This window comes from Castor canadensis, chromosome 13 (assembly GCF_047511655.1).
Source record: "Castor canadensis chromosome 13, mCasCan1.hap1v2, whole genome shotgun sequence".
Lineage (NCBI taxonomy): Eukaryota > Metazoa > Chordata > Mammalia > Rodentia > Castoridae > Castor > Castor canadensis.
In genome coordinates, this window is record NC_133398.1 from 101,959,317 (window position 1) to 101,986,881 (window position 27,565).

At 43.3% G+C, this 27,565-nt stretch overlaps 1 protein-coding gene across 2 annotated transcripts in view; it reads left to right on the plus strand.

Moving 5' to 3' along the window:
- Ror2 (receptor tyrosine kinase like orphan receptor 2) overlaps positions 1-27,565 on the plus strand; it is a 194,917-nt gene that overhangs the window by 21,212 nt on the left and 146,140 nt on the right. The window lies entirely within an intron of this gene.

The following is a 27,565-nucleotide window of genomic DNA, read 5'->3' on the forward strand; positions in this document are numbered from 1 at the left end:
GTGCAGGACATTTGTAAGGTCTTCATGACCCTGTCATTTTCACAGTAGAATCACTGAGATGGAGTTTGGGGGCCATGAAATGTACCCTCCAAAGATACTCATGACCACTGTATGATGGCAGAGCATTTCCATCACTTTTGGAAGATACTAGGTTGCAATGTGAGATTGTCTCTCCTTAGCCATTTAAAGCCTACAAAATTGGCTTTAAATTGAGGTTTGAATACAAAAATTGGTTTGTGTATTCAAACCTCATTTTCCTGCAGCTGTCTTGAAAACTCTTCTCCTGAAGGCTAGACTTTTCCTCTGATTTGAAATCCTCCAAAAACATTTGGTATCTGGAAACCACATGAGCTGAGAAGAGTTAAAAGGGACTTATAGGGAGACTTGAGTATATATGTGGAAGACTGGGATCTTTGAATATCTGCTAAGTGGGGGACCTTGACCACGGTCCTGTGTTCTTCTGCATCTAGGTGGAAGGGGACTGTAGGGTCATAGATGGGAGGTTATTGGAATACAGCTTCTAGATTGGTACAACAATGAACTTTATAGTTATAAAGCTGCCCAACCAAGATGTGGGTTGTATGCTGTGTCCAGTTATTACTGGGTCAGCTGCGGTGGAGGAATAGGGCCCTTGTATTGGAGCTTCCCTAGGAAGGTGCCCATGCTGGCCTCTGTAACTTCTGCTCACTTGTCCAGGTGCTCTCCTGAGTGCCCCAGCCCTGGTGTGCACCCATGCATCCTGTTCCCCAGGAGGCATGCTGGCTTCACTATCTTTGGTCTGAAAAAGACCCTCTCCTGCCATGTTTGCTGGCTGTGTTCACTCATCCATGTCTTTGGGCCCAGCCTGTTGGCCCTCTGTGTCCCACAAGGCTAAAGATGGTGTTTCATGGAGTCATATGGCTTCCTGGGGATAGAGCTGTGCTGCCTCTCTCAAAGATAGATGGCCACCAGGGACTGGGGGAGAGAAGATAGGGGATTTTTTTTTTAGGGCAGGGAAAATGCTCTGTACGATACTATAGTGGTGGGTGCATGTTGGTATACATTTGTCAAAATCCATAGGAAGAGTGGATCCCAATATAAACTATGGTCTGTAGTTAATAATGTATTAACATTGGTTCATCAGTGTAACAAATGTGCCACCTTAATGCATACAGGGGAAACTGAGGCAGGGGCCAGGTGCAAAAGAGCAGACTATAGAAACTGTTTTATGTTCAGATTTCTGTAAACTTAAAGTAAAAATTGTCTATTAATTTAAAAAATGTTTGGATGAAAGCAATTTCATATGATTCAACTTTCCCTCTGTTAGTCTTCTTAAATAACAGTTTCATATGATTATGATTCACATACCAGAAAATTCACTGTAAAAAAAAGAAAAAACTCTGTATGGTTTTTTTTAGTGTCTTCATAGAGTTGTGCAACCCAGTGTCATAGTCAATTTTAGAACATTGTCATTGTCCCCCCCAAAGAAGCTCCATGTTAAGTGGTCACTATGCTCTCCTCACTACTCTGCCTTCTGGCTGTATGGACTTGTTCTGGATTTTTCATATAAATAGAGGCATTACAGTATGTGGCCTTTGATGGTTGAGTTCACGCTGCATAATGTTTTTAAAGTTCATTCTTGACTATCAGCATCAGCATTTTACTCCTTTTAAAAATTTAAAACATTCTTTATTTTCAGACAGTTTTAGATTTATAGAAGTATAAAGATAGTACAGAGAGTTCTCATACCTACTCCATTTCCTTTCTTACACATTTTGAAAATAGTGCATTTTTCACAATGGATCAACCATTATGGCCACATTATATTAACTGAAGTCTGTTTTTATTTTATTTTGCCAAATGCCCTTTTCCTGTCCCAGGATCCCACTGAGTGCAAGGCATTACAGTCAGTTGTTGTGTCTCTTTAGGTTCCTTATTGGCTGTGACATTGTCTCCTGACTGACTTGTTAGATTTTGAGGAGGCTGGTCAGGTGTTTTATAGAATGTACCACACTTGGGGTTTGTGTGATGTTTTTCTCCTGACTTAGACTGGGGCTGTGGTTTTGGAGGAAACCTTCTCAGCATGTCCCATCATGGACTCCCACTGTCAAGGATCTGTCACTGTCATGTTGATGTAAGTCACCTTTCTTTCCTTTTTGTTACTGAATGGTATTCTGTTGTGTGACTAGACCACGTTTCATGTATTTGGTTGATGAACATTTGGTTTGTTTCACTTGGCTGTTTTGAATAATGCTGTTGTGAACATTGAGTATATGTTTTTTGCGGCTGTGTATATTCTTTTAGGTATATTATGGGTCCTATGGGAACTTTATGTTTAATATTTTGGGGAACAGCCAAACTGTTTACCACAGGGGCTATGTGTACCATTGTATTCCCACAGACAGTTTGTGAGGATTCCAGTTTCTCTAGAGCCTCGCCAATATTTGTTATTGTCTGTTTTTTTGATAGATTGTGCTGTTTTTTTTTTTTTAAGAGACTCAAGTCTACTTTTCCAAATTAACTTCCTGTAAGTTACATGCATCCTGATGCTGCTTCCATGATGCTGCAGAGATATAGCTGCATCTCATCTGTCTTCCTCCACCCAAAAGCAGCAGTGGCAGGGGCTGGGTTCCTGGATCCCCAGGGTAGCCTTATCAGTGTTTCTAGCTCATCTGTATCAGTCGCTTTCTGTTGCTGTGACAGAATGTCTAAGGTGACCAACTTATGAGGAAAGATTTATTGTGGTTCATGGTTTTAGCTCATGATCTGTTGGCTGCATTGCTTTTGGGTCTGTGGTGAGGCAGCACATCACGGTGGGAAGGGCTTAATGGAACAAAGCTGGTCACTTCATGACAGTTTGGAAGCAAAGAAAGAGAAGGGGGCCAGGGTTCCAAAATCACTTTAAAGGGTACACCCTCAATGATCTAACTTCCATCCAGTAGACCTCACCTCTTAAAGATTTTACCACTTTTCAGTAATGCCACAAGCTGTCAGCCAAGCCTTCAGCATATGGACCTTTGGGGGACATTGAAGATCTAAAGCATGGCCGGGCGGGCACCAGTGGCTCATGTCTGTAATCAGGCAGAGATTAGGAGAATTGTGACTCAAATCCAGCTTGGAAAGATGGTCACAAGACCCTATCTCAGAAAAAACCAACACGAAAACAGGGCTGTTGGAGTGACTTAATTGGTAGAGTTCCTGCCTAGCAAGTGTGAGACCTTGAGTTAAAACTCCAGTACTGCCAAGAGAGAGAGAGAGAGGGAGAGAGAGAGAGAAAGAGAGAGACAGACAGAGAGACAGAGAGAGAGCCAAACCATGGCATCATCTGTTTCTCATTTAGGATAGAGGGCTCTTTCAGTGCTTAAGGGTGTGACCCTTGGTGCCTCCTTTCTGGCCTGTTCATAATGCATTAGTGTCCCCAGCATTAGGCTCTGACATTCAGTTGTACTTGACTCTAGCATCTTTCTTGGTATTGTTTATCTGCAAATATCTTCTTCCCTCACATTCTGGGATTTGGGGTAGTTTTCCTAAGTCGGTTTGTAGATGACCTTGCCCAAGGAGTTTAAAACTAATAGAAGTATAAGAGGGAAATGACAGCAGGAGAGACAGAACAGATACTCCATTTGAAGAGGGAGTTTGAAATCTGTGCCAGACTCAAAATGACTGAGCTGCAGTATTGCTCTTAAATTGTTTAAGGGAGTGCGAAGAATGCAAGAGGGTCAGGAAGAAATTAATGACCTCTGAGGAATGGTAGGTGATGGAAAACAGATAAGCAACACATGAATAAACGGGGAATTAATTTTGGAGCCACTGTGAAAGGATAAAACTGGAGAATTAGAAGGAAAAGCACAGTGCCTCTTGATTCATTGGTTACCGTAGATGTGGGAGCAGGGAGCGTTTTCTGCCCCCAGATGGGAAAACCTTCAGTACTTAATAAGCCTGTTTCTACATCCTTTGCCTGCGTCTTGGGAGACAGTGTTAGTTCAGTATCACTTGTGAAATAAGGCTGAAAGAGTTGTTGCCAAGTTTCTTAATTATAAAATAAAAGTACACTTATGAAATCCTAGTGTCAGGACATGGAAAAGAGCCCCAAACACAATCATTGTCCATACATTTGGATGCTGTCCTTGAGATCTGAATTACCATAAGGAAAACAAAATGACCCTATCACAAACAGATGGGATTGGCTGGCTGGTGCTTAGAATTCCTTCGACTTGAACAGTTTTTTGATTTTGAGGATCTTTGGATTTGAAGTCCAGTGGATGTTGGCAGTTGAGGGAGATAGGTGGGTACAGCCCAGGGCCTGGCTCAGGTATGTGAGGTGAGGTGCCCTAGTGAGGCCTCGGTGGGGGGCCGGTTGATATGCAATGTCTCATTTCCTTGCAGGATTTTGTCATTGTAGTTGTAGTGTTGGGGAACAAACCAGGGGCCTTGCACATATTAGGTAAGTGGTCTACCAATGAGCTACATATCCAGCCTCACTTGCAGGGTTTTTGACTTCTGGCCAGAATATGGAAGAATTTCAGTGCCAAAATGGTTAGTGACCAAAGACACAAATTTCCACCAAGTTAGCCTTGGTTGCTAGAAAGAGTTATCCTTCCTCTTCATTGCTGTCCTGTGAGGAATCAGTTGAAGCCAAGATGTGATTTCACATTCATCCCAGAAGCTCTGTGCTTCCTGAAGTCCTTTTAAAGACTTTCTGAGTTCTTAGAGTCTCTGCTAGTAGATGTTGTAATATGATTAAGAAAGAATTGTTGAGAATTGCCCAACACTCAGTTCTGGATCCTGCCAGAACCTAAACAAGCAGCCAGCTGTTTGCATCCTCCTCACCCCCTTCTTCCCAGGGTAAATGGAACTATACTGAACTCCTCTGAAGGAGTATTCCGGCTATAAGGGGGCCATTCCTGGGGGGCTGAGTACAGGTAGCAGTCATAATCCCCAGTTCCCTTCATGGTTCTGCATGCAATATAGGTCACTGTTCCCTGGATTCCTCCTCCTCTGTCACTTTGGGAACAACACTGTCTGATTTTTTGCCCTGGTGCTGGGGATAGAACCCAGGTCCCTGGGAATGTTAGACAGATAGTCTCATGAGTCACACCCCCGGCCTGGACAACACTTGATGTTGAGCTTGTGTTTCGACTTCAGCGCCAGGAGGCAGGACGAGGCTCAAAGCCTGGTGCCTCTGTGAACAAGAGCCACTGCTGCTGTTTTTAGGATGCTCATGCCTTTCTTTGAATGGCCAGTTCTTGATGCTAGGAGGCAGTCATGACGTCAGATATTACATTCAGGGAAAGTAAATAGTCGATGTGGGCAGTGGAGCCACCTGTAGATATCAGAGGTGGCAAATGGACTTTTTCATGATGATTTGTGATTCTGTAATCCAAAATCTAGTCAAGAAGTTGAGCTTCCCCAGTCCTGTCTTGCTTGGCCTACCTTGTCCTGTGTTCGGAGAGCATGGAGGGCTCATCGTGATTGGCCTACATCTGTCATGGCAATCACAGTCTCCTTTACCCGTGATTGGGCTGGGCGAGTACACATCCTAGCTTTGGCCAATGAGATGTGAAGGAAGGCGGGACTTCCTTTCCAGGAATGAGCGTCTTTGGAGAAGGCTGTATCTCGCAGCGGCTGGGTGGAGGAGCTCTTGAGGTTTCTGAAGCAGATGTCTTTGAGCTATGGGATCAGCATGAGGTTGGGAAACTCCTTGATGAGCATGATGGGATGAGAAGAGAGAACTTTGGGCTCTGGTGACATCATGAACCACCCTCCTTCAGACCTCTTGTTATGTAAAGCCCTTGCTGTGGTTTGAATGTGTTCCCCAAATGTTAGGTGCTGGAACTTGATCTCCAGTGCAGTTGAGAGGTGAGGTTTTTAAGGGGTGATTAAATAGATTAAGTGAAATGGGTCATACTCAGAAAGACAAGTACTGCATGGTTTTTGTCACATGTAGAACCCAGACCTGAAAAAATGGTATGAAAGTAGAAGGAGCGCTGTTTTGGAAGAGGAGCGGGACTGTGGGAGTGGGGAATGAGAGATGGGTATGATCAGAGTACATAATGAAACCAACTATCTTGTACAATTACACTAAATTAATTAAAGTACACTAAGAGAAAAGAAAAAAATACTTAGCTTGATTTTGAAAAATACAAGGATTAATGCCATTATCTTGAGAGTAGGAACTCTTAAGAGGATGTGATGCCTTTTATGATGCTATAATATAGCAGAGTCTCTCACCAGATGTGGCTCCAGTTTGGACTTTCCAGCCTCCAGAACTGTGAGCCGAATATTTCTGCTTACTAGAAATTACCCAGCCTGAGGCATTCCGTTTCAGCAGCATAAAACAGACAAAGACACATCCTTATGGTTAGGAGTTTTCTGTTACAATAGAGCCCCGAACATCTTAACTACTGGAAATGAATTCTATTTTTAGTGTGTCTCTCAGAAATTTTGTCTCATTCTAGTGCTTGATTTATTGAATAAAATTGAAGCTTACTGGAGGCTTAAACTCTCTAGAAATACATTTGAGATATTGTCAAGTTATGCTTTGCTGGACAAATAATATTTACCAGGTTACAAGATAATCCTGTGAGCTGAAATTAGACTTATTTGTACCTAAGTTCTTGGTTTGTAAACTTGGAGTTGGTGGAGCAATATCCTTTTTTCCAGGACCTGGATGTCATCCAGCTGTGCAGTGAGGATGGTGCATGGTGGAGCAAGCAGACAGCTTGCACCTGAGCGATGGCAGTGGTCAGACTGCTAGCTGAGGTCAGAGACCAAAGGTCTTGCATTTTCTTCAGTTTCATATGGAAAAGCTCAACTTCATAATGATACCCTGGAGAGCTTTTAAAAAAACACCAAACATTAAAAATTTGTGGTTAAATATGCATACAGTTGACCATCTGAAGTATTTTTGAGTTTGTTCAGTAGCATCCTGTACATTCACACTGTTGGGCACCAACACTGGGTACCAGTACCCAGCTCCAGGGCTCCTCATCCTGCAGAATTAAAACTCTTTCTCCATTGGTCACTAGTGACTCATGTCTATAGTCCTAGCTACTTGGGAGGCTGAGATCCAGAGGATCATGGTCGAGGCCAGCCCAGGCAAATAGTTTGCTATTCCCACTAGCTGGAATTACAGGTGAAAGCCACCATATCTGGCCCTTGGATTTTTTAACTGTTAAGGCAGTGAAAGGATAGGCTGGCTGGCACAGAGGAGGACTGGAGTGTTGTTAAAAGAAGACACACTGCAGGTTTGAAATAGTTCCTGGGAAGCAGAGCTCATGCCCTGGAAAGGAATTTTCTAGAGTCAGGAGGTAGGTACTGCCTTTGCCTAATATAGTCATCATGGTTATTGCAGCCTTTCTTGGACCATTGTAATTCTTGCCTTCTGATGCCAACTAGAGGACAGTTTTATGTTTAATTAACAGTGGATCCTGAGGCAGCTATTGGTTAACTCTGTCTCCTCTACAAGCAGCTGCAACACTGAAGCCCTCATACATTGCCTCAGCCGGTGTGACTTAGCACTAGTTATCTTTTTCTTTCTTTCTTTTTGCATTGCTGGGGATTGAATCCAAGGCCTTGTGCAAGAGCTCTTATCACTGAGCTGCAGCCTCAGCTTATGCTATTTTCAGTGATTCATTAAGTGGAATCTTTCTTTCCTTCTCTGGACTAAGGAGAAAAAAGATACTTAAGTCTTTTCAGTGTGATTTATTCCAAAGAATGAAAAAAAAAAATATATATATATAAAGTGTGAATCATTTTACCCTTGCCTTTGTAGGTTTATATCAGCTATTGTCTGATAGATCTACTTAATTGATTTGAATCTGAGTTAACATTGTTGATTTTTTTATTTATGAAGAGTATACCATTTTATACATTTTTCTGGCCTGTTCCATTCATATACCTATCCATTTTTAGAATCTCAAGATAGCATTAGCTAATGGTCAAATTGCTAACTCTAGTACAATATGGGAAACAATATTAAAGAAGCACTACATTTGAAAAATTACTTGAGGAATAGGGTTAAAGCTAATAAATCAGAAAATCCCAAGTTTTCATCTGTTGCATGCTTGTTAGATTTAATAATATTTTTTCTGAAAAATTTAACCTTCCCATTCTTTTTCATACAAAGATTTTTGTTTTGAGTTCAGAAGAAAGCTCATCCTTATAGAAGAATACACAGACATATGCACTTTATTTTGAAATAATTTTAGATGTGCAGAAAAGTTGCAGAATTTTACAGCTCATATACCCTTCATCGAGCTTCCCTGAGTGTTAATCTCTTAAATCAAGGTAGTACCTTCATCAAGACTAGGAAGGTGACTGTGATACATACGCTGCACACCTTGCTTGAATCTTACTGTTTTCTCACTGATGTCTGCTTTTAGTGTGAGATTGATCCAGAGTCCCACACTGCTTTTGGCTGTCATGTCTCTTTGACAATACAACCTGTATATTGTCTTTTTTTCTTGACCTTGACATTTTTGAAGAGTACTGATCGGTTATTTTGTAGAATCCTCTGCGATTTGCGCTTCTCTGTTTTGTTTATGCTTAGATTCAGGTGATGTGTCTTTTGCAAGAGGCAGCAAGAAGCCATGTTGTATCAGGAGGAGCCTGATGTCTCTCTGTCCTTTACAGGGCTGCTTAACCGCTGTTAAGGTGGTGTCTACCAGTTTGTCTACTGAAAGCTTCTGTGTATCCTGGCTCCATTACTGTATGTAATAGTACTTAGAATTTCTTGTTTCCTCATGTGCTTTCATCCTCCATGGCTGTTGCTTGCAGTTAGGACTGTGGCTTTGTCTAAGGGACATTGTATTGCATCAGCCATTCTTCATTAGTAATTCTTCTGTCACTTTTTCCCCATTTAGTTATTCAATTATTTATTGAAGCTTATTTAAAAATGCTTTGTTCTGGTGTCCCCCCCCCCACCAAAAGAGCCTGTGTTGTAGAGCACTGCCTGTTGTATATTTTAAAGTAGCAGATGGTCGGATTAAGTGTAGACATGTCAATGGGCCCAGCAAGGGCTGAATCCCTCCCTTTGTCTCAGATACTTGTTTGAAAGCATCACTTACTGTGAGTGAATAAAAGTGCTCCTAAACATTTTTCTGTTCATTTAAGTTGTTTCCATCATTTCACATTCTAAAATTTGCTTATTTTATGACACCTAAAAAATTAGCTAGCATTTGTTGCCCTTAATGCAGAGAAACTAAAGCAGATACCTTAAAAGCAACTGAGGCCAATAGGAAAAGGGGATCAGGAACTAGAGAAAAGGTGAGATCAAAAAGAATTAACCTAGAAGGTAACACCCACGCACAGGAAATTAATGTGAGTCAACTCCCTGTATAGCTATCCTTATCTCAACCAGCAAAAACCCTTGTTCCTTCCTATTATTGCTTATACTCTCTCTACAACAAAATTAGAAATAAGGGCAAAATAGTTTCTGCTGGGTATTGAGGGGGTGGGGGGGAGAGGGAGGGGGCGGAGTGGGTGGTAAGGGAGGGGGTGGGGGCAGGGGGGAGAGATGACCCAAGCCTTGTATGCACATATGAATAATAAAAGAAAAAAAATTTGCTTGTTTTATGTATTTAGCATAAAGTCACCTTTCGTCAAATATGAAGCTCAGTATTCAAAGGCACTTCATTTTGTTATCCACGTCGTACCCCCCCGCAGTACTGGGTTTGAGCCCAGTTACTCTTGCTTGCTAGGCAGGCGTTCTATCCCTTGAGCCCCAGCCCCAGCCCTCAAAGCTACTTCTTAAAGTCAATTTAAACAAACATTTTAATTGTGATAAAAACGCAGTCTTAAAATTTCTTAAAATTGTCATAGTTTTTTAAAGTGTCCAGTTCAGTACTATTAAGTGTATTCACCATTCATCTCCAGAACTTCTTCTTGTGTAAAGCCCCAACCCTGTATCATCAAAGAACTCTGTTTCCCCTTCCTGCAGCCCCTGGCAGCCACCAATCTACTTTCTGTTTCTGTGAATTTTACTACTCTAGGTGCTTCTGGATGAGTAGATTCGTACAGTATTTGTCTTTTTTGTGATGGCTTATTTCACTAGCGTAAAGTCTTCAAGGTTTATCCATGGTATAGCATAGTTTGGGATTCCCTTTGTTTTTAACACTGCATAAATATTCCATTATATGTTTATACCACGTACCACGTTTTGTTTATTTGTTCATCTGCCAGTGCACACTTGAGTTGCTTCCACCTTTTGGCATTGTGAGTAATGTGCAACGAAGATGGATGTACAAATATCTCTTCAAGATACTGTTTTTAAGTAATTTGGATATATGCCCAGATGTAGGATCCTTGGGTCATATGGTAATTCATCCAAAGAGCCTCCATCCTGTTCCTACAGCAGCTGCACCATTTCATTCCCACCAGTAATAGGAATGAAGTTCCACTTTCTCTGCAGCCTCAACAAAACTTGTTATTCTCCCCGCCCCCGCCCCCCTTTGTTCCCTCTCTCCCTCTCTTTGTGTATAGGGGCCATCCTAATTGAGTGGTCTCTCACTGTGGTTTTGTTTGCATTTGTGGTTTTGTTCACTTTGCACTAGTGATTAGTGATGTTGAACACTGGTTTTCATGTGCTGAAAGGTTACTTGTATGACTTTGGAGAAATGTCTATTCAAGTCCTTTGCCCATTTTTTAATTGGATTATTTATTTTAGTTGTTGAGCTGTGGGAGATAAGGGATATTAATCCCTTATCAGATATAATTTGCAAATACTTTTTTCTATTGCATGGCTTGTCTTTTCAACCTGATGATTGTTCCTTTTCCTGTGCAGAAGTTTTTTTTTTTTTTTTTTTGGTGGGGGGGGGGTTGGTACTGGGGATTGAACACAGGATCTTGGCCATGGTAGGCAAGCACTCTACCACTTGAGCTATGCCCCCAGCCCTTGCTGGGCAGAAGTTTTTCAGTTTGACGTAGTCCCGTTTATCTGTTTTTGCTTCTATTAATTGCTTTTGATGTCAGATCTCAGATGTGTTACTTTAGCATAGATTCCCATCTGTGAAATTAATACATTCCCAAGAGATTTTATGGTGCAGATAAGTGCAGGTATTTTGAAGTTGTTTGACAAACCCAGCCAGATAGCCTCTAGCCTATATTTCTCAATCTGTGACCCACTCAGAAATGTCTAGTGTTAGCTTTTCTGCCATATCATTGCCAGCACTGGGCATTGGCAATTGTAAATTTCTTTTCTGCTAAATTGACAGGTCAAAAATAATGAGTGTGACACCTGAAACAAGAGCAGATGATTTGGAGAAAAAGCACAGTGTTTCCTTTTTTTTTTTTTTTTTTTTTGAAGGAAATAAACTTCCCAAGGGATTAAAATCCACAGGTGGAATGGAGGAAAATTTCGCCAGATCAGTGGTGCAGTTAGTTAGACCTGGGTGGGAAGCAGGCTTGGTCTTCACTCCTGGTTTTCCAGTCAGTGGGGATAGATCTCCTTTTTCCAATAAGAAGAGGAGCTTTTTTTCTTTTATTTTTGCTTCTTAAAATGTAAACTGGCACCTTGCACAAGTGGCTCACACCTGTAATCCTAGTTACTTGGGAGGCTGAGATCGGGACAACTGAGGTTTGAGGCCAGCCCAGGCAGATAGTTCTAAAGTCCCCTATCTCCAGCATAAGTTTAGCAAATGGACCGGAGGTGCGGCTCAAGCCATAGAGCACCTGCTTTGCAAGTGCGAGGTCCTGAGCTCAGATCACCCCCAAAAAGGCAACTGGACAATTTACACATGCTGTGCTGTTCGTTATGAGTGCCAGGGGGTTTTGCTTTTAGTCCTCACCACCCTGGAAGTAACCCACTGCGGGTGTAGTTATGCATTTGACTGTTGCTACACCGACCGCTGGAAGCTAATCCAGGCTATGACAAGTACCTGAGGAGGAGGAAAAGCAATTAGCAAGCAATTTTAATTTTCTCATCAGAAAGAAATTCTATAGGTTGTTTTTGGCAAAGCAGTGTGTTTCGTTAGGCCCAGTGGACTGCGGTGCTCTGTAAATTAGAGAGGTTTGGGGTCATTGTGGTTTCTTCTTAAATTCCTCTTCTTCGCGCGGTGCTGACAACAGCCAGATCTCCACTATGTACTAATTTGGGGTGATATGAAGGGAAGCTTTCCCTCCTCATCTGCAGACTTTTTAACTGTCCAACATGTAGGTTTTATGGGTTTTCATAATGAAGTTATAAGGTGTTTACATTTCAAGGAATTTGAGTCACTTTTCTTAATTGGCACCCTCCACTTGAAATCTCAGTGCTGTTTCTTTTGGCTGTGTTGAATGCTTTAAAATCTCAGTGGAGCTTATTTTGGAGTGGAGTTTATTCTCTTAAATACACCCTTAGTTTTATTAGTTATTAATATCAATTTTGAAGTCTCATTGGTAAGATGCTGAATTTATTTTAAACACTTTTCTTTGGAACTAATGTTGTTTACCTCCAATGTAAACATGTGCTCCTTGTAAACATCCTGCATAAACATCCCCTCCCATGGGGCGAGTACTGGTGTCTAGTTAACTCCTGGAGTGGTTGTGTAGGGCATCACAAAAGTTACTAGTTTTAAAGCTTTTAGGACCTGTGTCTAGCTTGCACAATGTGCTAGATTGGTGTTGGTTAAGATAGCTTCTATGAAGCCTGCTTGTGTTCTTTGCTCAGAAGTCATTAATAAGTTATTTTCTCTAAATATTACATTTAAAAAGATTGAGTTTGCATAGTTAGGAGATTTTTCAGATTTTTTTTTTTGTGGTGCTGGGAGTTGAACCCAGAACCTTGCAACACTGCCACTGAGCTATAACCCTCGGGAGATGTTTTGATTGATGTTTTTTGTGTGTCAGTTACTGCAGATCTCTTAGGGAATGTGGTGTGGATGCCTCGGGCTGCATCTCCAAAGTAACTCCTCTCCATTTCTCCTGTGGAACCTTGCAGGCATGGATACCAAAGCACATGTTGAAATTTAATCCCCTTTGTGAGGTATTAAAAGGATAGAAACTTAGTTTATGATATTTGGAGGTGGTATTTGTGGGAGATAATTAAAGTTAAATGAGACCATTGGAACAGGAACCCTAATCCAATGTAGCCGTGGCTCCATAAGAATAGGAGAGATCTGAGCTAGGATGTCTTGCCATGTGATGTCTTGGACTGCCTTGTAACTCTGCAGAGTCCCCACCAGCAAGAAGGACCTTACTGTATGTGGCTGCCTGATTTTGAACATCTAGTCTTCAGAACCATGAACTGGGTAAACGTTTATTCTTTTTTATAAAGTTGCTTAGAAAATAGATACTCGCTGTTAACTTTATGACCCAAGACTGAAACTTGGGAGTGAGGTTTTTGTAGTTTGACATTTGCAGCCTACTAGTTATCGCCTATTAGAGTTAGCCTCCTCTCATTCCCTCACTCCTCTTGTCCCTAAAGATCAGTTGCTGTACCATACAGTCTGGCCCCTTCCCTAACCCACCTGGAGGTGGCATGCCTGGGGTGGCCAGACTGACTGGCCATACCCTGAGTCTTAGACTGAGTCAGCCCCCTCCCCCTGAGCATCCTGAAAAACCCAGTGTGGTCAGGAAGCTCGTGATTCATTTCATTCATTTTCAGGTCCATTTAGACAAGAAATGCCTCCTTGAAGTGTGCTAGGAAGATGACTTCTGTTTAAGGAATGGATTATGGAGGATAGATGTCAGGAATCTGGGAAGCTGGCCCCTCTTTAGGTAGCACAGTGAGTGGTGTCCTGTCAGAGTTGGCCCTGAGTGCAGCTCCTCAGTCTTCCAGAATGATGCCCAAGGGACTCCATTATGACCCCTGCTGTTTTCACAGCATAACAAGGAAAAAAACACTAAAATGTACAAAACCAAAGAAATTTTTTAAGCTCCATGAATGAAGGGAAGGGGAAAGGAGGGGGTTGTGGTGGAAAAGATGGTTCTTGTCATGCCAGAGACCTGAGGGGGTTTCCTGTGGCCACAGCCATGGGATCTTGTGGTGGGGCTGAGAATGTCCACGTGTCTGATCGAGTCTTGGAAGTTTGGGTGGTTGCTCTGTAATTTCATGCCAGTGAGAAGGCTGCCCTGGGTTAGTGCAGCTCAGGCTGTGACCATCCATGAGGGCATCTTTTGCCCAGTGCACAGACTTTCTCAAAAGGCAGCTGACCAGAAGGTTTTCTGATCAGTGTAGAACCTTTCTTATGAGCTGGCATTGTGGCATTGAGGAATCCCAGCTTGACACTTAGGAAGAAGGGAAGAGCTTCGGAAAGTCCAGCTTTATGGAGAGACACAAACCTTCTTGGTAGTCCAGAGTGGCCTTGCTATTTTGGGGTGCATGCTGGCCTCTCCTGCCACCTCTTCCTGCTGGCAGGGAGCTGAGGTCATTGCTAGTGAGCTGAGGTCACCTCCTGGGAGTTAAGGTCACTGTCAGGGAGCCAAAGTCACTGTCTGAACTTCAGGGGCGATGCCTCTTGTGTTTTTAGTGTGGTTTAAAAACTTTCTGTCTTGAGTTTAATTTTGTTATGCCTGCTCAGCAATTATTACTGTGTTTTTTCCAAAGAATTCTTTACAAATAAGCAGTGTTTTTGCCTCTTCATTAATAATAGTTTCTTAAAACCAGCAATTCAGAGTTGCACATAAATCTAGCCTGTAATTTTCTACATTCTCTTTAATATACAATCTTCTTCTTGGATCTAGAATTTCCCAGGAATGGCACTACTGTCAGCTCTTAACAAACAAAGAGAATGCTGGTTGGGTCTTTTTCTTTCTTCTTGGACATTCCTCCTCCCTGTTTTCTTCAGTTTGCTACAACTTCTGTTTTCTTTTCGAAACTTGTGATGTTTGGCCCTCTTACTCATGTGGAGGGAGACTTAGTACTTTTTTAGAAAAGAAAAAAGACTTTGGAGACCATTTGTGGTGTGTTTGTGTGGTGTGTTTGTGTATTGCGATATGCGTGCGGGGTATGCATATTGTGTATGTGTGTGTTCTGTGGGTGGGTGTGTGATACTTGAGTGTGCTATAGAGTGTGTGTGTATATTTGTCATACATCTGGTGCTTCAGAGCCGGGCAGCAGCAAGCCCTATTGCCCTATTGAAGGCAGCTAGTGATCAGCAGTTTGTTTTCCCCATTTGGAGACTCTTCCTTATTAATTTGGACCCAGGCCCCCCCACACCCCCCCAAGGCATCAGAAATGAGGAACCCTCTAGGGCCTAGCAGGGCAGCATGAAGATTCAGGGTTGTTTGGTTGCAGAGACTGGAGATTGTTGGCCTGGAAAGACTACTGTAGCTGGATGCCCTGATCCTCCAAGGATATATCTTTGCCCTTGGGCCTTCCTGTGGAGTGGGTGCTGCTTTGCTGCTCCAAATAGATTCTCTTTCCTGAGATTTCAGGGAGAGCATGGAGCCTTAACTCTACTAGTCATCCCCTGTCCGCTGTTCCCCATCCTTACCCCTGCTCTCCAGGCTTGGCTATTCTCTGCCTCAGTCTCCCAGTGAGAGATAGAAGGGTTGGTGACTTGGTATCTTTTCACTAAGGATGGTGGCATGTTTGGCTCTTGGCCGAGGGCCTGCCACTCATCCCCAGAGGGTGACCTGGAGAACCCTCTTAGACCTGCATTTTCTTTATGTAGCCTGAGCTGCTCACCAGGAACATTCTGGAGCTAAGAGTGATGAAGTGCCCTTCTGGTGGAGGTCAGGTGGGTGACAGAATTAAAGTTCATAGATCTCAGAGGTCCTCATCTAAGGAATAGCCTCCCAACAACCCTTATTGTCCCTGGCACCAGATCTGACTCCAGGCTTAAGGGCACGGCATGTCAGGGCAGCAATTTTCCACTCCTCTTGGAGCAGCTCATGTTCTTGGTGGTGTTTTTTTTTTCTCACGTCATGGGGTTTGAACTCGGGGCTTCACACTTGCTAGGCAGGTGCTATTACTGCTTGAGCCATTCCTCCAGACCTTTTTTGTGATGGAATTTTTTTGAGACAGGGTCTTGTGTGAACTATTTGCCCAGGGCTGGCTTTGAACCATGATCCTCCTGATCTCTGCCTCCTGAGTAACTAGGATTACAGGTGTGAGCTACTGGCACCCGGCCCTTGGTGATGGTCTTTGAACATCTGAAATCACTCTTTTAAAAATATTACATCCATGCACAGACTGTGTATTTGGAAATGAGATTTTGATTTTGAGATTGCATTGCAATCCCTTTAACTACATAAAATAGGCACAGCATTCCTTCCTAAAGACTTTTTAGTGTAAGGTCTTTTTTGAGTTCCTGGTAAGACTGTTCCAGAAGTTTCTTGCATGCAGAATGGCTTGACTGCTCATATGGAAGTGGTAGGCTAGTGTTCATCCTAGGATGCTGAGAATGTGGGGAAAACTGCCTTTAGGCTATTTTAGGAGAAAATCTTTATTGTCTTTACAGAAAATATGTAGGTTGGGGTTGGTTGTTTTACAGGTGTCTGTTATAAAATACTCAGGGAAGAATTTGGAGACACAGGAACTGGGCTTCATTTTCATTTCAGAAGAAAAAAAGTCTGTGGATTGACCTCAGGGGCACAGGCCACCCTAGCATCTAATTTATGTTTATGTTGGGGTGGGGTTTGTGTTACACAGTGAGTGGGTGAGTGTGTGGTGAAGGGAAATCTGGAGCAGTCCACCAGTGTGGGCTTGCTGGGGCACAACAAAGGAAGCCAGGCAGTGAACTGGCCAGGCTGTGGGTGTCTGACACCCTGCCAGCTGCATTTGTCTGGTCCCTCCGTGGGCTTGCCCATGGCTTCTTCCAGGCAGAGGCTTAGAGATTTCACTGCATGTTTCTCTCTCTCTCTCTCTCTCTCTCTCTGTGTTTTGAGACAGGGTTTCACTTTGTAGTCCAGGCAGGTCTTAAACTCACGATCCTCCTTCCTTAGCCTCCTGAGTGCTGATGTTACAGGTGTATGCCAACACGCCCAGCTCTTACTGCTGTCTTGAAGTGGCAGTTTTAATTTTCTGTGCATTCATATTCATATATCAGGGAGAATGTCTTTTCTTTTTGTTATTTTTGAGTATGTAGGGTTTTTCTATTTTGGTAAAATGCATGTTACCTAACATTTAGCTTTTTAACGACTTCTCAGTAGTATTAAGTAGTTTCACATTGCTGTGTGTCATACTCACCTTCCATCTCTAGAACTCTCCATCATCTCAGGCAGAAACTCTGTCCCCATTAAATACTAACTCTGTCCCCTACCTTAGCTCCTGGCAACCACCATTCTACCTTCTGTCTCTATGAATTTGACTATTCTGGGACCTCATGTAAGTGATCTTTGCCCTTGTGTTTCTGGCTCACGTCATTTCGTATAATCTCCACTAGGTTTATCTATGTTGTAGCATGTGCCAGAATTGCATTGCTAAGTATTTAGGGGTGTGTGTGTGTGTGTGAGTGTATGCTGAGGATGAGTCCAGGGCCTTGAGTATGCTAGGCAATCGCTCCACCACTGAGCTACACCGCCAGCCCTGAGTATATGATTTTAAATGGTCATTTGTTTTGCCACTGCACATTAGATGTTTATATATTAACTCCAGTCTGATGAATCAGATTCATGTTAAAACAAAAATTCAACATGCTCTCTTATTGTTATCTTAGTTGAGACTTAAGGAAAGTCAGTGGCTTCCAAAATGGTGGTTGGTGTCCCATGGTGTCTGGTAGGAGATAGGGTGGCCAGGAAGAAGTTCAAGAGGTCCCAGGCTCACATACCAGCAGCTGTGCCCCATCCCCCGACAGGAACTGCTAATGGGGTTCTTATTTCAGTGGGGGCCTAGGCTTGGGAAGACCTTCACTGGGACATGGGGGATGGGCTGGCCTAGAGTTCCTCTGAGGGCCTGGGATTTGGGTTTCCTGGAGAGAAAGAAAGGAAAGGACCCTTACCGGTTAGGGAAGTTTACATCATTTTGTAATACCTAAGGATGAAAAATTAAGCATTCTATTTTGGCTTAGAAATGAGATTTTTCTCTCATGCAGGAAAGAATTAGATAAGAAAACAGAAGGCAAACTTACTTTTTTTTTGTGGGGGGGCATCTTTGTACTCTGGCTCTTGTGCTAGCTAGGCAGGTGCTATACCCTCCAGCCCTCAGACTTTCTAAGTAATTGTTTCACTGCCTTCTTTCGTCCCTATGTTCTAGGAGTGTGAGTCTCTTTTCAGAATGCTTAGAAAGCTGAGTCAATCACCTTGAGCCTGCATTCCTGGGACCCAGGGAGAGTGAGCTGGTTTTGGAAGCAATCTCAGACTGACTCTCATAGTCTGTGTATCTGACTGAAGAAGAGACTACCCAGATCTGCTTGTACCCTGGGTGGGTAGATTCCTTGCAAGTCAGTTCCTCTCCCCAGCACCAGTTTCTGCATCCGAAAAATGGGAATTAAAGCATTGGTGTTTAAAGTGAATTAAGGACAAATGTTGTCCTTTCCCCCACCAAGTGCCTTCACCTTTCTTGGTCTGTTGCTCTAGAATTTGGGGACTGGGTCCCTCCCCTACAAGGACTTTATTGGCACAGGAGTTGTGGAAAAATAAATAAAGCTCCTCCCAGGCTTCAGGTTTACAAACGTTAGAGTGCTTTTACTGTTAGCCTCCTGTAGAAGGCCGGTAATGTACTGAGCCTGTAGGAGCCTTTTTCTCCTGTTGGAGAACAAAGAGTTTAGTTCTAAATTGGGGTGGGGGGGATACGCCAAGGAGGGCGTCGTAGGTGCGGCTGCATTGTAAGTGGCTGGGAAACTGTCGTTGGCTTTCCACAGGTGTCTGAAGTGCATGCACCAACTGTTGATACGCATGTTTGCGTTTCTGATGGGGTTAGCTTGATATTCTACAACTTACACTAGATATACAGTCACAGATTAAACAAGAGCAGATAGAAAATAGCCAGAAAATGCTTTGCATCTGTACTGGACATATACAGACTTCTTGTCATCATTCCCTAAATAATAAAGTAATAGCATCTATTTACCTAGCACTTGCATTGTATTAGATATTCTAAGTCATCTGGAGATGATTTAAAGTATATGGCAGGATGTGCATGGGTTCTGTGCAAATGCTATGGCCTTTCTCATAAAGAACTTGACCATCCTTGAATTTTGGTAACTATGGTAGGCCCTGAAACTATACCAATATATATATGTGAATCTATATATCTCTCTATATACATATATCATATTATATATACCATGTCATTCATGCTATACCTGTTCATAGTAAGTATAGCTTGCATTGCAGATATGTAGAGTTGGGCATAGTTGGGTGGCAACTAAAACAGTTTTACAAGACAGTTCCTTGTTTGTGTTGAATGACAGAAAAGGATTAGGTCAGCATTGGGGGAATCTGGACAGTGGAGAGTGGAGCCAGTCGCCCTGTCCTTGCTTGAACTGACTCAGTCTGGTAAACAGGCAAGGGCTCCTTCTGCCTCTTGTTGCACATACTAAAAACTCTTAAGCATTCAAAAGAAATCTGTCCAGAAGAGGAACTTATAATTTAGTAGCTGATTAAGCCGTGTATTTTTTAATTCCAAGAGCTTTGCTCCTTAATTAATGATGGATTTCCTTCTTAAAAACAAATGTATATTCTTGACTTCATTTTATTCTCCTCCAAGTAAGGACATATGTTCCTCTGTTTTTGCAGAATCCAGAGGTAAATGGGTCTAATTGCTGTGACCGTTTGGGGGACATTTAAATCTGTGGGCTTATGATAAGCACTGACTTTGACTTTGCCAGTGTAGAAGAGGAGGTGTTGAGAGAGGCCTTCAGGGTTTCTTTGCAGCCTGTGGCTTTTCATCTCGTGGAGAGCAGATGTACAAATGCACTCTCTTGACCCTGCCAGGCCCCCTCTTGCCTCCCCCATCAGTCTTCAGGGCAGCCTGTGGATTGACTCCATTGCCAGGTGTGGTCATGACCTTGCTGCCCCACAGCACAGTAGAGCCAGGCCACCTGAGCTACCTCCTGTGCAGGGGGGCACACAGACAGTGCAAGATGAGCCTTCTCTGTAGTGACATCATGAGATCTGGGCCCAAGAGATCGCACCTCTTAGCTTTGGCACTTAATCACCTTCTTGGGGACGGTTTTCTGTTGCTGGTGCCTCCTGGACACTTTTCATTTTGATGTTAAGTTGCTGTAACACTTGGAGGTGAGACCAACTCCAAGTCCCGTTACCCAAACTGAGCATGGGTGGGGCGGGGCATTGTGCAGCACCATGCCCCTTATCTCAAGGCCCACCCAACTCTGGAATAAAGACTGGGGTCTTTTGGTCTTCAGATACTTACAGATTAATGTTTTACCAAATTATCAAGGTTGCATTCACAGGTGTGGTATAGAGTTTGTACTTCTATAAGCTGAATTCTCATTTACCTAGTTTCCTAGTTATATATGCATATTTGTGTATGTGTGTGCTGCATGTATCTGTACGCCAGTGCAAACACATATGTGTTCATGTATGTATGAGTGCATGTGTGCTTGAGTGTAGTTTGCTGGTGTTTATGTGTATTTATGTGTGAGATGGCATGCAGTATCTGGTGTGTGCTGCGTGTAGGCATGTGCATATACACATTTGCGTTCATATGTGTGTTTGGGTATAATTTCCTGGTATGTTTATATGTATGTGTGTGTTCTGATGGGTATGTGGTATGTATTATGTAATATGTTTTTGCACATGTTTGTGTAGTGAATCTGTATGTGCACAAGAGTTTGTGTGTGGCTTTGTGGTGCAGGTATCAGGTGGGTACAGGGAGTTTAGGGAACTCTGAAGAACCAGGTCCCTGTGGATGCCTTGCCAGCCCTTCCTTGCCCCTGTTCCTACACACGCAGGAGGATCTGTTGTGCCCCTTCCACAGACCTGGTCTGGCTCTCCTGGCCACTCCGAACTGCAGCAGATCTGTTTTCTCAAGTGCATTTGACACACCCGTGTACATTGTGTGTGCACCCAAGTGACTGGCAGGGCAGGTAGACCTCACATGCTGACACGTGGAAGTCACAGTCTGTCCTGCCTCCCTTTGATAGAGGAGGAAGGAAGTGCAAAATGGGCCACCCTCCTGGAGTCCCACACACAGTACGTGCCAGGGTCCCAAGGTCCTGCTCTTACTGCTGCTTGCCAAATATTTACCAAACCTTCCCGTCCCGGCTCTCTGCAGCCCTTGTGTCCACAGTCCCCCTTTGTGAGGCTGTTAGCACCAGCAGTCATGTATTTGCCTGATTAATTCCTGTGCATTCGCTCTAAGACGTATGTTCCTTCCTTTCCCTTCCCCCGTACCCACAATGCTCCCTGGTGGGATTTTCCCCCTACCTCTTACCTGTCTGTCCTAGAGTCATGTGCTGAAGCTGGACTGTGGTCTTAGTGCCCTCTTTATACAGAAGCCACCTCACTATTGCTCCAGAGGCCAGAAGATGTGCCTGGATCATGGCATCAGGTATCTGAGGCCTCTCCCTGCTGCCTAGAGAGACTGTGGAGTTGCTTGTGGCCACTTTCAGGGTTGGAGGCTGACCAAGGTGGTCACTGAAGCCACCTTCAGTGTGTGCTGCTCCCCCAAGGCTTTCAGGCCCTGCTGCCTGCCACCACATGCAGTTCTCTCTTCGACAGCAGGGTTAAGGTTGCCTACGTGGCTCTGGGCTGCTCAGAAAGGGAGTATAAATTTAACTTTGCAAACAAACAACATTATCCTGTAAAGCTCTGTGAAAATCTGCAAGTCCTCCTTGCTGGCCAACTGCTGAGCAGTGCCCTGGATGTAAGAATAGTTCTGCAATGTGCTAGTTACCTGGGTATGTGTCACACGCTTAATATAGGTTGTGTATCATGTTGTACATAAGTGACACCTCCACAAAGATGATGTGAATATCTGGGGGGTGTGTGCCCTCCCAGACTTCTTGGGCTTAAAATCCTGCCTCTCCTGAGTGTTCTAGGGCACGCTGGGTCTCCAGCATCTGTGAAATGGGAACATTGCTTCCACCCTGCAGGGTTTTGTGAGGTTTAAGAGTGGGATGGGATGGACCAGGCACAGTACCAGCCACATGGGGTTATCCAGATGACCGCTGCTGACACTTGGGGCTCTTAGTTGACGTCTCATATCACTTCTCTGAGAAAAATTTGGAATGACTATCATTTGCTGAGAAATAGCTGGATACAGGGTACTTCACCAGACTGGCAAAGCCATCTGGGTGACCATAGGAGGTTTGGTGGCTTTGGACAAGTCCATGGGGGTAAGAGAGGCCTGATGGTGTAGACTGAGAGGTCCTCAGGGTGTACGAGCACAGCTATGGCCAAATCTTGACTAAGCTTGCTGTTTGGTCTTTCTCCCTCTTCAAATGTCTTTAGTCTGTCCCTTTGAGCTCTAGGTATGGGACAGCCCTGTCTGTCTACCTTCCATAGCCACCTTCCATAGCCAGCAGTCCTCAGGGGGAACAGTGATAATGGCCCAGGAACTCTCAGAAGCAGACCCATCCTAAGGGTGGGAAGTCTGTGTGTCCTGACTGGGTCTGCTCTGACCTCCCTTTTAGCTTGGAGTTTTGCTCATTGAGAGAGAATGGTGAATTTCTGACTGAACCAGGACTCCCAGGTCTTCTCAGGGGTATGTCCCAATGGTTTCCCAGCCATCTTCCCTATTTAGCTCTAGTGGCTCTGGAAACCTGCCGTTTATTCCCTGGGGGCTCAGGTTCACTCCACATCCAGCATCCACACACACTTCTGGCAAGTTGATTCCTTCTACCTGGAACTCCCTCCTCCTCTGCCTTCCAAATCCTGCTGAGTGGACAGGGAACCACTCAACATGGCTCTGTTTTTATCAAATGAAATTTCCCTCAAAGGCTAGAAGTCTGTATCAACTTTTTCCTTCCTCCCAGGATTACTTATATCTTTTATAAACTTTATGACCTGTTGTGGCACATTAGAGATGAACTGCCAGAAGACCTAATTCACCTTCCTTCTTTTGTCCATGTGGGATGGGAATGTCTGCTCTGCTTCCCCCATGAGATTATTTTGACCTCAAACAACATACAATACTTGAATGTGGTAAAAATTAAGTACTACACTTACAAAATTTTTTTTTTGGTGACGGTTCTGGGGGTTGAACTCAGGGCCTCACACTTTCTAGACAGGTGTGCTACTATTTGAGCTACTCTGCAAGCCCTTTTTACATTGATAAGTTTTGAGATAGAGTCTTGCTTTTTGCCTGGGCAGTAATCCTCCTATTTGTGCTTCCCTGAGAAGCTGGGATGACAGACTCAGACCACTGTGCCCAGCCATTGATTGATTTGGGGTCTCACAAACTTTTTGTCCAGGCTGGCCTCAAACCACAATTTTCCTGATCTCTCTGTCTGCCTTCCAAATAGCTAGGATTACAGGTTTGAGCCACTGTACCTGACAGTAGTATATTTTAAAATATTATTAAGTAGCCTTCCTATCAAGTCGAATGGGACTCGAAGACTCCTTGTTCATAGAATTGTGTTGGGATACCGGGGCCCCTTGATCCATGTGTCCCTCCATTGCCTTCACCTCCCTGGGCCGCATTTATCCTAACATGGAAGAGCAGCTTTCATGACGCGCTGAGGCTTTCCTCTCCCCCTTTCTTGTACTCGCTCTTTAAGTGAGCTGTGTTACCCAGAGGAGAGGATGTTAAGAAGCATCCAAGGGTGGTGGAGCCCAGCGATGTTTGCTGGGACCTGGCCAAGCGGAAAGCTGAGGCCTGTTAGGAATGATTAAAGAGCCCAGTGTTAGAAAAGAACAGGCCTTTATGTTGGTAGTAAAATGATTAGAAAGTAATAAGAAAAATGCAGGTTTAGACAGAACATTGTCTTGTTTAATCAGTTCTAAGCACAAAATGGAAAAAAAAAAGTGTCCTTAGGAGTATTTTTCAAATAAGGACTATGATATACATTTGAATTTTTCTCCCATCAAGTTTACTGGTTGAAAGTTTAAGAGCGGGGGGCAGATAAGTCTCTATTCTTGGTGTCTGGTGGGAACTAGAAGCAGAGATATGGTGAGTGAGAACCATGATGATTTGAGCAGGAACTGGTAAGGTGGAAGAAAATATCAAATCATGACTGGTATTTCTGTTTTGGCTACACAAAATCTAGATAAAGCTAAATCTTTGTAGAAGCTGAAAGGAGATGCCTGGAATTTGATTATCTTAGAAGAAGAAACGGGAATCTGAGGAGAGTGAATTCTTTCTTTCTTTCTTTTTTTTTTTTTTCCTGTGGTACTGGGTTTGAACTCAGAGTCTACACCTTGAGCCACTCCACCAACCCTTTTTTGTGAAGGGTTTTTTTGAGATAGGGTCTCATGAACCCTTGCTCAGCTGCTGGGCTGGCTTGAACTGCCATCTCCTGATGTCTGCCTCCTGAGCAACTAGGATTGATTATAGGTGTGAACCACAGGCGCCTGACTCTTTTTCTTTTTTTTTTTTTTAAAGGTGGTGTTTCTGAAGATTAGGTGGATGGGGAGTAGTAGCATTGTGGAGAAGCAGAGGACCCAGGGTAGCATCTGAAAGAATGAGCTACAGACAGAGTCAGGGCTATGAAAATGCCCAGGGTGGTGACTTGGCAAGGCCTGGTTGGTAGTCTAAGGAGGGAGGGTCTGATGGATATGGCTGCCTCTTCATCTACACAGCACCTCTAGGGGCAGGAAGTCAGCTTGGAAGAGTATCCTAATTAACAGGTCCTAACTTCTCTTTTCTTGTCACTGAGCATTGGCTTTTGCCAAAAAATGGAGGCCATTTATGAATATTCTTAAGAGATTTTAAGATTTTGACGTGATGTATAAGCAAGTCTAGTTTCCACATGTATTTGATTAGAATTACTGGCATGGGGATGTTAGGGAGGGATATGGGTTTCTCTGTGTCACCAAGTAGCTGAATCATCAACTAAGGGAAGAATTTAAAATCTTTATTTGTTTGATTATCATATTGTTATACTGGGGGTACACGGTGACATTTACAGAAGTGCTTGCAATATATTTTAGTTAAATTCACCCCCTCTGTCATTCTTCTTTAACTCCCTCCCCCCATTCTTAGAATAGTTCAACAGGTCTCACTCTTCCATTTTCATAAACGAGTACGTAATATTTCTATCATACCCACCCTCCTTCACCCTTTTCTTATATCTCTCCCTTTCACTGGTAACAACCCCCAGATAGGAACTGTTTTACGTCCCTGTCCTCCGATTTTGAAAAAGAGACTTCCTCCTTTCTCCCTTTGTCTCCTTATTATGGTGATTTCAGCAGTTTTAAAAATTCTATATTCATTCTTATATAGAAAGTATATCACCTATTATCACCTTCTTTCTTTACTTCTATTTATCCTTCCTCTGCTGTTAGTGCCCTCCCCTTAGCGTGACCTGTTTTTCATTCTTGTCCTTTGTTGTTTAGGTGTCTGTTTGTTGTTTAGTGGGATTTTTGCCTTGGAATAATACGTGTACCTGTATTGTACTTAAGTCAATGTAAGCCCCCTCCACCGCTTTACATATAGGTCTATAATTTTTTTAAATGGACTTATTTTTAGAGCAGTTGTAGGTTCATAGTTGTAGGTTCAGGCAGGTACAGAGAGTTCCCACATACTCCTTGCCACAGCCTCTCTAACAACATCCACTACTCCCCGCATGCCCTCCTCTAACATCCTCTGTGAACCTACATGAAAACATCACTATCATCCAAAGTCCATGGTTTGTGTTAGGGTCTCCTCTTGATGTACATTGTGTGGGTTTGGGCAGATGTAAAATGACATGTATTCGTCACTATAGAATCATAGAGTAGTTTCACTGCATTGAAACTCTGTGCTCTTCCTACTCATTCCTCCCTTCCCAGACCCCTGAGAATCACTGATCTTCCTACTGCCTTGCTTTTTCCAGAATGTCACTGTTGTAGTTTGGATCTGGCATATTGTCCAAAGACTCGGCATTGAAGGCTTGGTCCCCAGTAGAGCTGTGTTCAGAGGTAGGGGTTTTGGAAGGTGATTGGATCATGAGAACTCTGATGAGTCCATTGATGGATTCATCATCTGATGACATGCTTGTGGGGTGGGGTGGAAACTTTATCAGGTGGGACCTAGTTGGAGGAGGTGGGTCACTGGGAGGCGGGTAGCATATAGCCTGGAAGGATATCTCTGGTCCTGACCCTTCTTTACCCTTCTATGTCTGCTTCCCAGCCAACTTCAGGTGAGTGGCTTTGCCCCATGATATGTTCCTCACCATAGTGCTGTTCGTCACCATGGGCCAGAATTAATGGAGCCCAGTGACTGTGGACTGAAAACCCCCAAAACCATGAGCCAAAATAAATCTTTGGGTTGATTTTCCTCAGGTATTTTTGTCACCGTGATGGAAAGCTGACTAAAACAGAGAGTTGGAATCATCCAGTATGTAGTCTTTTCAGATTGACTTCTTTTACTTAGTAATAGGTCTTTTAAGTTTCTCCACCTCTTTTCATGGTTTGATGGCTTCATTTCTTCTGCAGCATTGAGTAACTTGCCATCAACTAGATGTGCTACAGTTTACTTATGTACTCACCCATCTTGGTTGCATACAAGTTTTGGCAGTTGTAAATAAAGCTGTTATGAACCTCCATGTGCAGGTTTTTGTGTGGCTTAAGTTTTCAACTTCTTGGTATACACCAAAAAATGTGATTGCTGGATCATATGATAAAAGTATGTTTAGTTTTGTCTTCCTAGGGACTGTGGCACTTCGCCTTCCTACCAGCAATAAAGGAGGATTTCTGATTCTCCACATCCAGTATTTGGTGGTGTCAGGAGAATTTTCAGTGAGGAAATAACTGGAAAGAACCAAATTATCCTTTCTCCTTAGGAGTGAAGCAGAAATGCTCATTGGGCACCTAGTGTTTAAAATTGGAGTTCTTGGCATATTTTGGGCATGCATGAGTTATCTGTGAAAATGTTCAGCCTTGATGCTTTTCCACTCAATGATAGTAGAATCTAAGGTCAATGATAATCAGTTAACAAGTGCATGTGTGAGGATGTCAGGAGTTGCTTGCTGTGCAAATGAAGCTGGGAAACAAGGAACCAAAACACTGGAACTTGAAGGGCATGGCTGGTATAAAGACCCTAAGGTAGAACAAGCTTGATGTGTTCAAGGAACAGCAAGAACCTTTTTGGAAGACTGGAGGTGGGTGGTGACAGGGCCTGTAGTTCATGAAGAGCAGGGACTTGGATTTTATTTTTTGTACATTGGGCAGCATTTGGGTGACTTTGAGCAGGCCAATGTTGTGGTCTTGTTTAATTTTTTTTTTTTTAAGCCCTCTGATGGGTATGAAGTTTCAGTTTTGCAAAGAGAAAGGAGTTATGGAGATAGATGGTGGTGGTGGTTGCCCAGCATTGGAAATGTGCTTAAAGCCCCAGAACTGCACACTTAAAAATAGCTAAAATGGTACATTTTACCACAATTTGGGATCAGGGAGACTCTTTTAAAAATCAAATGTGGCTGAAGGAAGAATGGTGGCTTTTGGAGAGTTGGAGTTGGTGGGCGGGTCAGGGGGTTGGTCCTTAGGGAATTGGGAATGTGTTTTGAAGGTAGAGTGAGCAGTGCTGGCTGCTGCTGAGCTCTGGATTGTGAATGGCTTGTGTTACATGTGTTGTGTACATTGATGGGTAGGTAGATAGATAGATAAAACTAGTTAAATACAT